General features: G+C 55.2%; 1 long non-coding RNA gene across 1 annotated transcript in view; it reads left to right on the top strand.

Annotated features, from left to right (window-relative positions):
- Nucleotides 1-13922, top strand: part of LOC129403632 (uncharacterized) — a 51443-nt gene extending 37521 nt beyond the window's left edge. Inside the window, exons 2-3 of the long non-coding RNA XR_008629343.1 lie at nucleotides 9867-10197; nucleotides 13150-13922. This is a non-coding gene — a long non-coding RNA (uncharacterized LOC129403632). The remainder of the gene's footprint in view (nucleotides 1-9866; nucleotides 10198-13149) is intronic.
- The last annotated feature ends 899 nt before the right edge of the window (nucleotides 13923-14821 follow it).

Genomic DNA, 14821 nt, shown 5'->3' with positions numbered 1-14821 from the left:
ACATCGTGACTAAGTGTAGCATGCATCTTGAGTCTGCATCGTCTGGTGCCCGGCCAAACAAGGAGAAATCCGGCCTTGGGAGAACGAGAAGTAAATCAGCATGGAAGGTTTGTGCTGCCCTCAGGCCAATGCCCCAGCTACTAAGGTTACTGCCATTGCAAAGGACAGGTGGCAAGAGAGATCTCAGAAACAGAAGTTTCTCCATGATTTTTATGAAGAATGAGGTATCATAGTTGACTGTGACACTGAAGTCATTGTTTTGAGTTTGCAGTGTTACCACATCAACCACCAGTGTTTCCAAGAGGCTCCATCATTATCCCAGAGTCCCTTGCCCGGGCCCCCCAGACAGAAATGTGAACAGCATTTGATACCGCTGGAGTCCTGCAGTGCCTATGGCTGGCAGCAACCCTTGGAGAGGCCTGAGGAAGTCTGCGAGGAAGAAGAAGATTCAGCAACTGCAGTGTGGCCCAAGGAAGTCCTCAAGCTGGGGAAGAGCGTGATGGGCAGCAAAGAAAGATCTCTGGTGGAGACCCAAGAGACCAGGCACATTCAGAGCCATTCATGGGGCGGCTGGGACCCGGGGCTGGCTGCAGGGGGAAATGAGGCTAAAGGCTGGGCCAGGAGGGGTGGGGTGGTGAGTACCCAGAGGACATGGACAAGAAGAGGTGCTGGGAACATAGTTTAGAAAGTGGAGCTGGGCCGGGGAGGTGGCTCAGAGGGGGGAGCATACCCCCGGCAGGCACAAGGCCCTGAGTTTGATCCCTGCCAGCCCTGTACCCCGAGCATCACTGGGTATGATCCTTGCAGCTTCTAGTACAATGAGGTTCAGGCATCGTGATGTCACTGGACTTGAGCACTGAGAATTCTCTATCTGGTGAGCCAAGAATCATCGACAGTGACCCTGGATTTTTGAGCACTGCTTTGGAGTCTCCCCCAAATAAACAAACAGATAACTGAAGGATAACATTTTTTAAACAATAAGAAAAGGGTGGTGAAGGTTGATTCGTCTGTTACTAAGCTGGCTGCCAGGCCTTGGAGAGGAAAAGCCATAAGGAATGCGAAGAAGGAATGGGGCTTGCTCGAGTGGAGGCAGCAAACTGACAGAGCTTTGAAACAAAGCCGACAGGCCACCCCCTTCTGCTCCCTAACTCCCTACACTTGGCCTTCCTTGCTCCAGGCCAGCGAGAGAGCCAATGAGAGACCACATCCAACGCCCAAGAAAGATGGAAAAATGAGTTCATTTCAAAGGAACTCAGCCTTTCTCATCTCAGGTTAGGACCCGAGGACCCCAAAGGACATTCCTGGGATGCTTATGGTCAGCCTCCACGGGGTAGCCTTAAAAAGACGAGGGCGAACACTTCCCTCCCCACTCCTACTTCACCCTATGGCTCTGTCTCTGTAGTCAGCTCCAACAAGAAGGGCGCTGCTAGGGTGCCAACTGCAATTGATCGGAGTTGCCTGGAGCACCCGGTGGTCAGATGCTGCGGGCACTTCTGACAGCAGATCTGCTGAGCTGTGACTGATGGGCGATGCCTGGTGAGGGCGTGGCGTGGGGAGAGGACACAGAGGTATCTTTCATCTTGCTGATTGTCCCTTTGTCTTGAACTGGTCTCCAGTTTCATTAATTCTCCGATTATCCACCCTCCCCCCCCAACAGCGATAGGAGGAGGGCTCAGACGCAGAATAGTGAAAGCTGCTAAAGCTACTGCACAGCCTCGGAATGCAGGGAAGTGGTTCCGTTCTCTCATGGCCCTTGCCGGGGAGCAATAAGGAAGAGCCTCATACAGTCCGTGGCTTTCAACCTTCCCCGTGCATGAGAATAACCAAGGGGGAGAGGGGCTGCCATGACTCGGCTGTCCCACAGAGGGCTGGCTGCCACCATCGGATGTGGGTCAGGTACAGGCCTTTCTTAAGCTCCTGAGAGGGTTCTGATGTGCAGCCAGGACAAGTTCCTGCGGCAGCAGACAGGGCCCATGGCTCGGGTTCCACTGTGAGGGTCCACTTCCTCCAAGGCCCTCGGAGGGCTCTGGGCCTGGGCCAGGGGGTGAAGGCAGTTCCTTTGCAACTCCAGGCAAGATTATGGGAGCTTTGATGGACGATAGAAAGAGCGAGTTCTGCCTGTGTGGCCTGGTGCAGCCCCACCAGGTCTGAGGTGCCCGGGGAGGAGGGGCAGAGTTAGGGCAGTGCAGGCGGCAGCTGGAGACTGGCTGGAGCAGAGGCCCAGAGGGGATGGCGAGAGAGCAAAGCAGGGAGGGTCTGGGACCCAGCCCAGGTGGCCGGAAATGAACTTGCACAGAACGGAGGTGGTGTCGGTCTGGGTTCTAACGGGCGGGAGTGCTCTCCAGCTTTACCTGCCGGCTCCCTGGGGGCCGCGCCCAGCCGGTGGCCAGCCTCCAGGACTGCTTTCGGCGTCAACATTTCCTATTCAAATAAGTTCTTCAATACCACATTTGCCTTCTGACCACAACTTCTTTCAACCAAGCTGAATTCCAAAATTAGCTTCACAGACAGACTTTCAGTGACCACCCCTGACGAGTGAGTTCCAGAAGGTTCCGGTTCCTTCCTGCAGTGGCTTCCTCAGTCCAGGTTTCTCTCTGCCTGAGCCTTAGGCTCCTCCCCTCCAGCCTGTACTCCTGGGACTGCCAAGCGCCTGTTGTTTCAGCTTGGCACCTGCCCAGGATGTTTCTTGGTCCCTTCCTCACTCCCACCTGTTCACAGGGACTTCTAAATTAGTCATTTGTTGTCAAGGAAACTCAGCTTCCTTCAAGCGTGGTATCCCCAGGGACTCACTCGCAGGGGAGGGCAGGGTTTGCTGGGACTGGCCTGATACATGCATTCACACAGGGATTCACTTCTCGGAATCTGGCTGGGGTCATGGTGAGCATCACCAGAGCAGTGCTGCGCGGGCTTCAGGCCCACGGTTCGACCTGACTCAACACCTAGAGGTTGGGCTGGGCACTGAGAGATCATGATCCCGTGAGATGGCAATGCCTGGTCCAATTTGACCACATTAGAAGATTTCCAATGCGCTTCATCACCTGACATTGTTAGAAGTGTGTGTGTGTGTGTGTGTGTGTGTGTGTGTGTGTGTGTGTGTGTGTGTGTGTGTGTAACTTAGATGGAGAAACAGACACAATATCCAATAGAACCAAGAGCCAGACTCGCGCTTCACATTATTCTCTCTGTGCCCATGAGCAACTTCCGGTTTCTGGACAAGCCTCACAGTGAAAGGGGCATTTCAAAGTGGTGAAAGACTAATCAGCCTTTAATTACAACTCCTGCCTAATCGAGCCAGAGGGACTGGGAGAATGACTGTGGCCAGAGTCATTTTGCTCTGAGGTCAGACATCCCTGAAGAGCGACAGGTCCATCCCCAGGGGCCCGCGTGCTTCTTCTCTGTTTAAACATCTGTTCACCGCTGACACATAAGCCACCCCTCTCGGACACTGCCTCGGAAGCTGCCCAGCCCGGTTGGAATAGAGGAGACAGTCATCACACGCATTCATTCTTGCCGCTAACACGGCTTAAGCCCAGGACATGACATTTTTTTGTTTGTTTTGTTTTGGGATCACACCTGGTGATGCTCAAGAGTTACTCCTAGCTCTGCGCTCAGGAGAAACTCCACATAGGATGCCAGGGATCAAACCTAGGTTGGTCGCGTGTAAGCCCTACCCAAGGCTGTGCTCTGCTTCAAGCCATCCCGCCCATCCTTCAGGAGGTGTCCGGGTGCTCATCCCGTTTCACAGGTGCAGAGACACCCACGAGCTGTCCAGGCTCCCAGTGCACCAGGCTTCATGCCCTTCCTGGTATTCCTCCTCCTCACACACCTCGTTTTTTTGCTTTTATTTGATTGGCTTTAGTGCTTAGGGCTTACTTCTAGCTCTGTGCTCAGGGGTCACTCCTGACAGTGCTCAGGAGACCATATGGGGTGCTGGGGATCAGACCTAGGCCAGCCCTGTGCAAGACCACAAGCCTAAACCACTCTGTTTTTCTGACCCTTGAAATTCTTGATGCAGGAGACCCTGGAGACAGTTTGGACGGGGTTGCAGCAGCGTCAAAGGCAGTGACGGCTGCCATCTCCCTCCTCCCATACCGGCTTCTCTGGCCACCTCCCGCGCAGGGTTGCAGCACCCAGAGGAGAAGCAAGAGCACTCTGTGAGCAGAGCCCAGCGGCGAGCATGCCCTAGGACCAGTTCCCGAGCTAGGCCTGGCACGGTGGAAGGGGCAGGCTCTCAGGGCCAGCATGGGGCGTCTTTGTGACCACACTGCAGGTGGGGGAGTGCCCGTCTGTGGTTCTGGGGCCACGGCTCGGAAGGCACCCCAGCCTGCAGACTCGCTTTTGAGCCAATCACCCGCAGGGGGGAGGGACAGGGCTTGAGGACAGGAGGGATCCAAGGCTGGAGGTCGCCCTGCACCCTCTCAAAGGGAACCCAGAGCTGCTGGGAGCCTGCAGTAGGGTCTCTGTTCAGGCACCCTGCCCCACCCCTAGAGCATGCCCGAGGGAAATAGCAAACCTGTTCTGAGGATGGGTATTAGGGTGCACCCTGACAGGCTCCCAGCCTGGAGGCAACACAGCATGACTCCCTCCCTCCCTCCCTCCCTCCCTCCCTCCCTCCCTCCCTCCCTCCCTCCCTCCCTCCCTCCCTTTCTTCCTCCCTTCCTCCCTCCCTTTCTTCCTCCCTTCTTCCCTCCCTCCCTCCCTCCCTCCCTCCCTCCCTTTCTTCCTCCCTTCTTCCCTCCCTCCCTTCCTTCCTTCCTTCCTTCCTTCCTTCCTTCCTTCCTTCCTTCCTTCCTTCCTTCCTTCCTGCCTTCCTTCCTGCCTTCCTTCCTGCCTTCCTGCCCACCAAACAGTGCTCGGGGCTTACTCCTCACTCTGTTCTCAGGGATCACTCCAGACAGGCTTCAGGGAACCATATATGGTGCTAGGGATCGAACCCAGGTTGGCCACGTACGAGGCAAACACCCTCCCTGCTGAGCTATGGCTCTGGCCCCACGGTAAGCTGTGACCTTGAAAGGTGCCGGAGGAAGAGACGTGGCCCAGCTCCTGGCCCAGGGTTGAGAGGTCTCGCCCTGCACTGCTGTCACTGTCCTGAACCCGGAGAGGCCCAGTGGTGTGTCCATGAGACACAGGAGAGCTGGACTTGACCTCAGCTCTCTCAGTGCAGTTTCCTCCCGCCCCCCGAGGACAGCCCGGGCCTGCAGGGCTAGCCTCCTGCCTTGGCAAGTCTCCGAGCTGCACCCAGGCTTAGGGACAGGGAGGCAGCGCGGGGCCAGAGCAGGGGTGCAACGCAGACTTCTCTGGATTCTGGCCCAGGCTGAGAATGCCTGGTTTGGTGGTGGTGATGGTGGGAGGGGGCTTCTGGGACACCCCTGCAGCCCCCCGCCCCCAGCCTGACTCGGGCAAACCTTCCGAGCGGCACACAGAGTGAAGAGAAGGGCCAGCAGGCAGAGTCGAGAGATGAGCCACTCAGCGGGGGCCGGAGTTGGGAGGAAGTCGGTGCCCAGCGGGAGCTCAGAGATTCTGGAGTTGTTTTGGATCAGAACAACAGCCTAAGGCGACACCTGGCTTTCTAGATCCACAAAGCCAGCCCCCCCTCTCTCTTCACTGCCCCCTGCCTCGGCTCCCCAACCTGCCTGAAACTGGGCACCTTGAGGAGGGGGTCGTCACCGCCACGGAGAGGTCTGCTAACGGAGAGAGGGAATGCCAGTGGCAGCCTGGCCAGGCATGAGTGGGAGGCTGTGCCGCCCCCTCTGTCTTGGTGACAGACTAGGAGGGTGCTCAGGAGAGACTTTCTTGCCCAAGACTGTGGCCTTGTAAAACACGGGGTGCCGAGTGCCGCACTGTCCTGTCCTCATTCCTGCTCCGCACCCAACCCCCTTACCTTGACACGACCCGCTGTTTCCCCCAAAGCGAGTCCTGGAGTCTGGACCTTGCTCTGCATCGGTTGGAAAGAGGCGCCTACCGTGGTGGGTGCCCGCAGAGCTCCGCCAACACCTGCCCTCGAGCCTCGGGCGTCTCAGCACCGAGAGCACAGCCCCCCTGGGACCCCTGCCCGGGCCTCCCAGCTGCCAGGAGGCGCCCCCACCCCCCGCCAGCTGCTGGCCTGTGCCCCCAGCCTTGCGGCTCCTCTGGCAGCAGCAGGTGGGAGCCCCCCGGGAAGGCAATGAAACTCACAGCCATAAACGGGTTTATTATTGTTGTTAACTCAGGAAATAAACGTCTCGAGCACTAATAAAACACTGTGTGTTCTGACGGTGCAGCCGGGCTGGGCCTTCCCCAGTTCTGGGGCTGTCCCGGGCAGGGCCTGGGGCCTGGGGTCCCTCTCCTCGAAGCCCGTCCTGCAACCCTTCTCCGCTTGTGAGGGCAGCAGGCGCAGCACAGGGACGGGTGAGAGAAAGGAGGGTTTGGAGAAAACACTGCGCGTCATCTCTGCTCCGTGTGTGTGTGTGTGTGCCTGGATGTGTGGAACCGTGTGTACATGCGTGTGTGAATGCACTTCTGTGTCATTTGAGTGTCTTTCTGCTGCTGGCTTAGCACCACGGCTGGTGCGGCAGGCCGGGCACCAACCGTGCACGTGGCAGACCAGGTTCTACCCCAAGTTGCCTGTGGCCTCCTCAACACTGCTAGCAGTGAGTCCTGAGCACAGAACCAGGAGTACCCACTGAGCACCATCAAGTGTGCTCCCCCCAACAGTAAAAACCAAAATGAAACCAATCAGGTAGCACGGGGGGAGGACACCACCGATTGTAGGCAGTGGCTATGCCCTGAGCTGCAGGTGACTGGCGGGTACGGCCCGTGACCTGGGGCCTGTTAGTCCTAGAGGACTCTAGGGTGCTGGGACAGGCAGCAGGGACGGCCCCGCAGAGCTCTCCAGCTGTGCTTGGGTCAGGCCCAACCTAGCTGCCACCACAGATAAACAGGAAGTCCTGGGGGTGAGTTCCACTCGGCTCATTCTTTACTCCCCACGGATGCTCTCTTCATGCAGTCCTCCAGGTGTGCAGGCTCCTCCCCAGAGCTCCTCCTCCAGAGGTGCTCTGCAGGCTTGCAGGCTCCTGCCCCTTCCTGCCCTCCGGAGGAGAGGCACAGGCAGCCTGGCCTTGCAGCCGCTCATGAATGGTTAGTGTGCCAGGATTGTGCGGCGCTTTCTGCACCAGCTACCGTCTCCGCCAGGCTGGACGCTCTCTGCTGGACAGCTGAGCACGGCAGCTGGAGGCAGGCTCCCAGGGCCCCAGTCTGTCACCAGGGGTGTGGAAGGAAGGAGAGGGTGGCTCTCGGGTGCCTTTGTTTCTCCAAATGGGGCTTGTAACTCTCGACTCCCCGGGCCGTGACCCAGGGCAGATGCGACCCTTGGGAGGCCGACGAGCTACTGCAGGCGGGAAGGGCTCACTCCGAGCCAGGGAGAGAAGTGGCAGGAGGCGCTGAGGGTGGGTGAGGGGGACATCTGCTGAGCCCTCTGTTCCAACAGACGCCCCCAGCCCACGCGGCACAGACATTCAAGCCCAGCCGAGAACCTGGGAGTCAGAACTGAATGTGTGTGTGTGTGTGTGTGTGTGTGTGTGTGTGTGTGTGTGTGTGTGTGTGTTTTGCTTAAAGTCACTCAAGCAAGAACAAACTGACACCAGACACCTTTCGGTAGACAATGACTGTGTACACGTACAACCACAGAGAGATGGGAGGAATAAATACAGACTTATCCAGAAAAAAAAAAAAAGCCCTCCTGATGCTACGTGCTGTAGTTAGTATAGATTTAGCCCAAGCATACACTGCCTTATGTTATTTAAGGGTTTACGTATGTTGATTCCAAACAAAATTACCTTGTTTAGAGAGAGAGACACACAGAGCACGGGGGTAGCTGTGATGGTGTGCAGGTCTCGGGACAGAAAGATGAGAGAAGGGGTAAGATAAGAATTATCTTACCACTTAGATAAGAATCCTGTCCTCGGGGTAAGGGAGGTAGTGCAGAGGGTAGGGTGCTCGTCTCACTCGCAGCAGACCTGGGTTCTACTCTGGGCACCCATAGGGCCCTCAAGCCCTGCCAGGAAGGGTCCCTGAGCACAGAGCCAGGAGAAAGTCCTGAGCACCACCAGGTATACCCCCCTCAAAAAAACTTCCTCGTCCTTATAATAGCCGCAGCACCCCATAGCAGCTGAGGAGGGCCGGGGACGCTAGCGGGTCTCCCCAGCAGGTGATGACATGCACCCGTCCTCAAGAGGAGGCTGTGAGTGGAGCTTTGCCACATGGGCCCCTGGACTGGGCGTCCTGGACAGTAGCTGTGGGAATGAGTTAAACCATGTAGAGGAGCCGGCCAAGGGTCCTGTGGGTGGCTTGCCCTCCACAAGCTGCATGTCGTGGGGTGACACTGCCCGCCAGTGCTCAGGAGCGGCCCAGAGCCTTCCCCTCTGAGGGGTAGACGGGCCTTGCAAATGGTAAGTGCTCGATGCCTCCAGGATCAAGTTATGGAGTTCAGTGACTGACGGGTTCCTCCCCTTTGCCTCTTCCCATTCTCCCCCTTCTCTCTGCCCCTTCCTTCCATCTCTCTCACTACCCCAGCCAGCCCTGATCTCCCTGCAGTCTCCGGGGAGGGCTGATGGGTAGAAGGAGCACAGACTTGGGAGGGAAGTGGTGAAAGTCCCAACTGTGCCACTTCGGGTAAGTTGTGGACCCCCAAGTCTCTTGCCACCCTGTGTTAAATGGGGGGTGAGCCCTACCGGAAGAATCGAAGTAAGCACTAAAAAGGACAACTGAGGAAAGCCAGCAACCCATTAGCCATGACCGTGCCACTGTCAACTGTGTCATATTTCTTTTCTCTCCTATCATTCTTGCTAAAACCCAGGGCACCTGGCAGCCCCATTTCTTTGCTCTGCCCTTGAGTTCCCCCAACCACTGGGAGCCCATCTCTGATGCCTACGTGAAGATGAAAGAGCCCTGAGGAACAGCTAGGGGCTGTGTGGTGGGGGGGGGGTGCAGAGAAAGAGGGAGGAGGAGGTGCTGAATGGAAGCCCAGGGGAAGAGAGAGGGAGGGCTACAAACAGATGCACAGACACACGGGTAGGTCTGTCCGTGGGCAGGCGGGAGGGAGGGAAGCAGAGGTGGGAGCTAGTTGAGCAGCATAATAGATGGTGACAGAGGTAGTAGACACATTATAGAGATGGAGAGACAGATAGATGGATGGATAGATTGATAGGAGGGTGGATGGATGGATAGATATATAGACAAATAGAGGAGTCGATGCCTGAGATGGATGGAGTCACAGGCCCACACACTGGCTGGTGGTCATCCTGTGTCCTAACTCTAGTCCATAAATAGAGGCGACCCGGAGCCCAGTGTTGAAGGGGACTCTGAGGTCACTTGTAACTCAAAGGGCAGGTGCTCACTTGGTGTCGCTGTGAGCCAGAACCTGAAAGTCCTTGGACCTTCTCGCACGTGGGCTGGGAGGGCTGGCAGCCGCCTGGGTGCGTCTCCTTGGGGGTGTATCCCCCCACAGCCACCCTTGGATGCTGGCGCCTCCACGGCGCACTGGCCTCTCTCTCCTCCCTGCTGCCTCCCGGCTCCTCGGCATTGGTATTCTTCACAGCGAGCCCCGCCACTGCCAGCCAGAACGGCTTTGAGCATGCAGCACCACGCCTCAGCATCCTTCTCCCCGAGTCTCATTACGATATTGTCGATATTCCCCGCGAAAGGGCATCTCTCCCGACACCTTCGCTTTTTTATTAATGTGTGTGAAGGCAAGTCAGGCCTGATTATCATGAAGACAATTGCCGAAATCCCTCCTGGAGAAGGCTCAACCAGACTGCGTAGGCGGTTTAATTTCAGAGACCCATTAATTGGCAAAATTGCTTAAGCAGCTGCTCTTGGTGTCATTTCAGGACCACTTTGGAAGAAGCAGAGCTGAAGGGGGAGGAAAGGAAGAATGTGGGCATCTCAGAGGCCAGCCCGGTCAGGTCTGGCACGTGGGACCCACTCCCAGCAGCCCCCAGGGCGAGCCACCCCTCAGGCAGACAGAGGCCAGCACCGCAGCGAGATCCAGGATGGATGAGCCCGGCTCCCAGCGGGGTCACTCAGCCCCACGCCGCATGCACCCACACTCCATCTTCTTCTCCCCTCTGCTTCCTCTCTCCTCTTCAAGAATTGCCAGCCGGTAGCACCTTCCTATTCATTTTCAACACTCAGCTCACAGTTACAAGGAGGCCTTCCAAGGTTTGGGCCCATAAAGTCAGTGTTCTCTTTCTCCCCCAAATTTCTGGTAGTTGGGACCTGAGAAACAGCAGATAAAGTCCTTGCTATGCATATGCTGTGCATATGGCCTACTGGGGTTCGATCCCTGGCATCTCATACGGTCCCCCAATCTTGCCAGGAGTGAGCCCTGAGCACAGAGACAGGACTAAGCCCCGAGCACTGCTGAGTGTGGCCCCAAATAAGAAAAGTCTCTGGTTCCTCAATACTCTGTTGTTTTCAAGGAAGTGGGGGAGGGAGGGAGTACAGGAGGGAGGAACGGATGTAAGGAAGTAAGGAAAGGAAGGAAGGAAAGAAAGAAAGAAAGAAAGAAAGAAAGAAAGAAAGAAAGAAAGAAAGAAAGAAAGAAAGAAAGAAAGAAAGAAAGAAAGAAAGAAAGGAAGGAAGGGAGGGAGGGAGGAAGGAGAAAGAAGAAAGAGAGAGAAAGAAAGAAAGAAGGAAAGAAAGAAAGAAAGAAAGAAAGAAAGAAAGAAAGAAAGAAAGAAAGAAAGAAAGAAAGAAAGAAAGAAAGAAAGGAAGGAAGGAAGGAAGGAAGGAAGGAAGGAAGGAAGGAAGAACGGAAGGAAGGAAGCAGAAAGAAGAAAGAAAGAGAGAAAGAGAGAGAAGAGAGAAAGAGAGAAAGAAAGAAAGAAAGAAAGAAAGAAAGAAAGAAAGAAAGAAAGAAAGAAAGAAAGAAAGAAAGAAAGAAAGAAAGAAAGAAAGAAAAAATATGTGTGCGCGGGCGTGTGTGTATGTGTGTTTGTGTGCATGCCCGAGTGTGCATGTGTCCTCATTGATTCCTAGAAGACAGAAAAATCCTGGAATAAACATATATTTTACAAACAGTGGAATACCCCATGTATGTTGTGAGAACATACATGTTAAGTAGAAACCTTAATAAATCATTACAATGGCATCAACCTCACAACCACCATCTACACCACCACTAAGAGTAATGCCAACTACTCAGAAATCTTCTCCCAGTGCCCTATGTCCCCCAAGTAACCCTTGTATGACCCACCGTAGACTAGTTTTGCCAGGCATCACAGAATCTTTCAGCTGTGCCTTCACTTGCTCCCCCTACGTCGGCGAGACTCACTGCATGTGTGCAGCGACTGGAACAAATGGGCTTTTAATGAATGCTCTGTGAGCCCAATTCTGCTGAAGACCCTTGCTGCCCGTCCTCCAGCCCCTCCCTTCCTTCTCCTAACAGACCTGCAATAGGTGCAGGGGTGAGGTGAAGGCTAACCTCTGCCTTCTCAGGCTCCTAGCAGCCCTGAGCCACCAGTGAGACAACACAGAAGACGTTCCTTCAGGCTCCCAGGAAGTAAAATCCCTCCTTTTGACACACGGGTGTGACTGGAGCTTCAGAAACCCCCTTGGGCCAAGAAAGACACTAAGAATAGGGTCATGGAGTAAGAATAACCCAGTAAGGGCTGGAGACACAGAGCAGAGATAAGGCACTTGCCTTACAAGCCCTGCAGCCCCCCAGACCCCCCCTGCCAGGAGTGACCCCCGAGCACTGAGTCAGGAGTCAGCCCCGAGTCCTGCTGAGTGTGGCCATCAACCAGCAAACAAAACCTCTGGAGCAGACTCCCAAGGAGCACTTTTGGGGTTTGTTTTGGTTTGGTGTGGGTCACACCCAGCTGTGTTCAGCGCTGACTCCTGGCTCTGTGTTCAGGGCTCACGCCTGGCAGGCTCAGGGCATGGTCAGGGCTGCCAGGGATCATGCCCAGGTCGGCTGAAGCAAGGCCAGCGCCCCACATGCTGCACTGTAGCTCCGACCCCTCCTGGGCGTGGTGCTAAACCTCAGGCAATCATAAACCTGTTCATTCCCGATCACCCACCCCCACCCCCTTTCCAGGATGGCAGGCTACGCCATGGGATTTCTCTTTCCATGCCTGGGGGTGGGGGGGCTGATGTCACATACGTGAAGCGTGTACTCTCTCTGCTGAGGCACGCCCCAGGTCTATTTCTGTTGTTGTATTCCCTTTGAGATAACCCCCCCACCCCAGTACATGCTGGGGTGGACCCCACCCAAGTACATGCTGAAGTACCTGAGAGAGGCTAACTACTTCGTAAATAGTTGTGAATGAATAAATCTGAGGGAGGTGCAAAGGAAACTACTACGCCATTAAGAGAGTGCAGGCCTCAGCTCTACAATAAAATAAAAACAATAATAGATACAGGTCACCAAGAAAAATAATATAGAGAGCTGACGGACCAAGACCAAACTGTGGGTGAATTAGGAACTCATGCAAGGAGCAGCGTTCTGAGAACCCAGAAGACAGAATGCAGGATAGGGACAATTTAAAACATAAACTGACCAGGCTCGAACCCAGGCACCACACAGAGCACCGCCGGGAGTGATCCCTGTGTGCAGAGCCAGGAGCAAGCCCTGAGCATGGCCAGGTGTGACTCCCTCTCACCCCCACCAAAACCCAACACTAAAAACAATTAGAAGGAAGCTGAAAAGTCATCAGCATAGGGAGGAAAGTGAGTTCAACTGTGTGGAGCAAAAACATCGAATCACAATAAAGAAAGTAGGAGTTTATCTCACATATAAAAGGTATTAAGTAACCAGAAAAATAAGTACCCCCCCCTCCATGTTCCTTTGCTGTCCTCAGCCTGGTGGCTAATAGGGCTGCTGGTGCTCCAGCCTTCTCACCCAGAATCCATGCAGCAAGACAAGAGAAGAGAAAGGGATGAGGGGTGTAGGCCAGGTTCTGGTCCCGTTTCATTGGCCAGTCTCTAAGTATATGGTCTGTGTTAGCTTCAGGGAAGTCTGCAGCTAAGTTCCACGTAAATGCCAAATGGAAACAGCATGCCGAAGAGACGCTCTGCCCGGTCTTGGCTTCCTGTGAGACGCATCCAGTCTGGTGCCCACAGTCACCTCTGCCCTTTGACATTCCTTTCAACTTCCCTTTCCTCTTTCAGGCTCTCATGGATGGGATCGACTGAGCCCTCGGCTGAGTCCTCAAGTATCATCCCCCAGGCCCGGAGTCAGAATTTACACAAGGCTCTTGCCGGCCCAGGGATAGCGTTTAACCCAGAAGAACACACCGGCCTGGAGTTCATGACCAGGGGCAGGAGCTGTGCAGATCATCCAGTCTCTCAAACATCATCAACCTCCTCTCTGGAGAATTCTGCTTCCTGGCCAGAAAAACCAGGACATCTGCTAGTACACAGGTGCCCGCCTCCTCCTGTCCTCGCCCGGTGAGGTGGAGGCAGGCTTGGCCTTTGCAGAACTGAGAGCAAGCAGGCCCCTGCGAGGGGAAGCTGCACTGTGCCCCATGGTTCCACAGGACTGGGGTGACCTTGGGCCCAGACCCCCGGGCTCTGCTTATAATCTGCAGTGACGACGTGGGTCCGGGCAGTGGGCTACACTGGCAAGGCAGGGGATCATGTGCCCGGGACAGCAGGAGTGTGGCAGGTGGTGTCAGCGGCCGTCCGGGTCCACCAACTCTCTCCCGGGGGAAGTGAGGGCCTCCTTCCCCAGCTTGGCCCAGAACTGGCTTCTCAAGGTGCCAGGTGGAATCCCAGCGCCTCCCCCGCCTGCCTGGGCCTGGCAGGCAGAGCCTGAGAACAGACGCCCAGCACCTTGTTCTTGGAGAGGATGACAGATTTGCGGGTCCCCTTCGAGGCGCTGCGCTCACTCCCCCGGTGCACGCTGTGTCAGCCTGTCCCGAGCTGGTGAAAATAAACAGTGTCATTATCCTCCACTGACTGCCAGTCTATTTATACCACTTAAGACAGGGGATAAATGGCTTCTCCGTTTCATAATGAAAGGAATATTTCATTTTGCAGAGCTGAGGAACTGTTTATTGAGCATAAAAACAACATTTATACTGTGTTTTGATAATAAACTGATCTGGAAGTTGGTTCATTTAGACGGTGGCTTACATCTGACTGAGTCATTCCCTCTGAAGTTGGTGTGGGCAGGGAACAGGAGGCCCATGAAACACAGAGTCCTGGATCCTGAAACGGCCATTCCATGGACTAAATGCATTCACTAGAGGCTGCCCAAACCCCAGATGGCCACCATTCTGACCGCCCCAATTCACAGTTGGGGATACTGAGGCACAGAGAGATACTCAGTTACTTTCCTGAGTGATTGTGCTAGTAAGTGATGGGTCTTGAGTCAAATGCAAGTTGGCTGGCCCCACTGTCCACTGTAACCAACCTCGGTGCTTTGGAAAGGTCTAGAAAGTTAGAAGGAATGCACCAAGAGATGGTGAGAAAGAAAACTGCAGCATTTGGGAAAATACGTGTGCAGCATTGGATTCCTGGCATTGCGTGGCCTTGCCAACTGTGCTCCTGAAAGTGAAGTCTGTGTAGGACTGGGGCTAGTGCCTTGACCATCAAGGCTCCTTCTTTCAGACTCTTTGGTGTCACTAAACATTTTCTTCCCAAAATGCCCCACTCAAAGGTCCTGCTCCCGTAGTTCCATTCCACCAACAGCCTGCAATAGTGGAGCCTGCCTGTCCTCAGCAGGAGAGGTGCCCTACACGCGTCCTCCTGGCATGCAGGGTCCCTGCTGGGCACTCAGCTCACCTCACCAGCCTGCATCTCCTCCCTCGGGGCTCTCACCCACCTGCTCTCAGGGAGG

The sequence above is a fragment of the Sorex araneus genome, chromosome 3 (genome assembly GCF_027595985.1).
Source record: "Sorex araneus isolate mSorAra2 chromosome 3, mSorAra2.pri, whole genome shotgun sequence".
NCBI lineage: Eukaryota > Metazoa > Chordata > Mammalia > Eulipotyphla > Soricidae > Sorex > Sorex araneus.
Note: the sequence above shows the minus strand (reverse complement) of the source record. Positions and strands in the feature narration are given on the sequence as shown.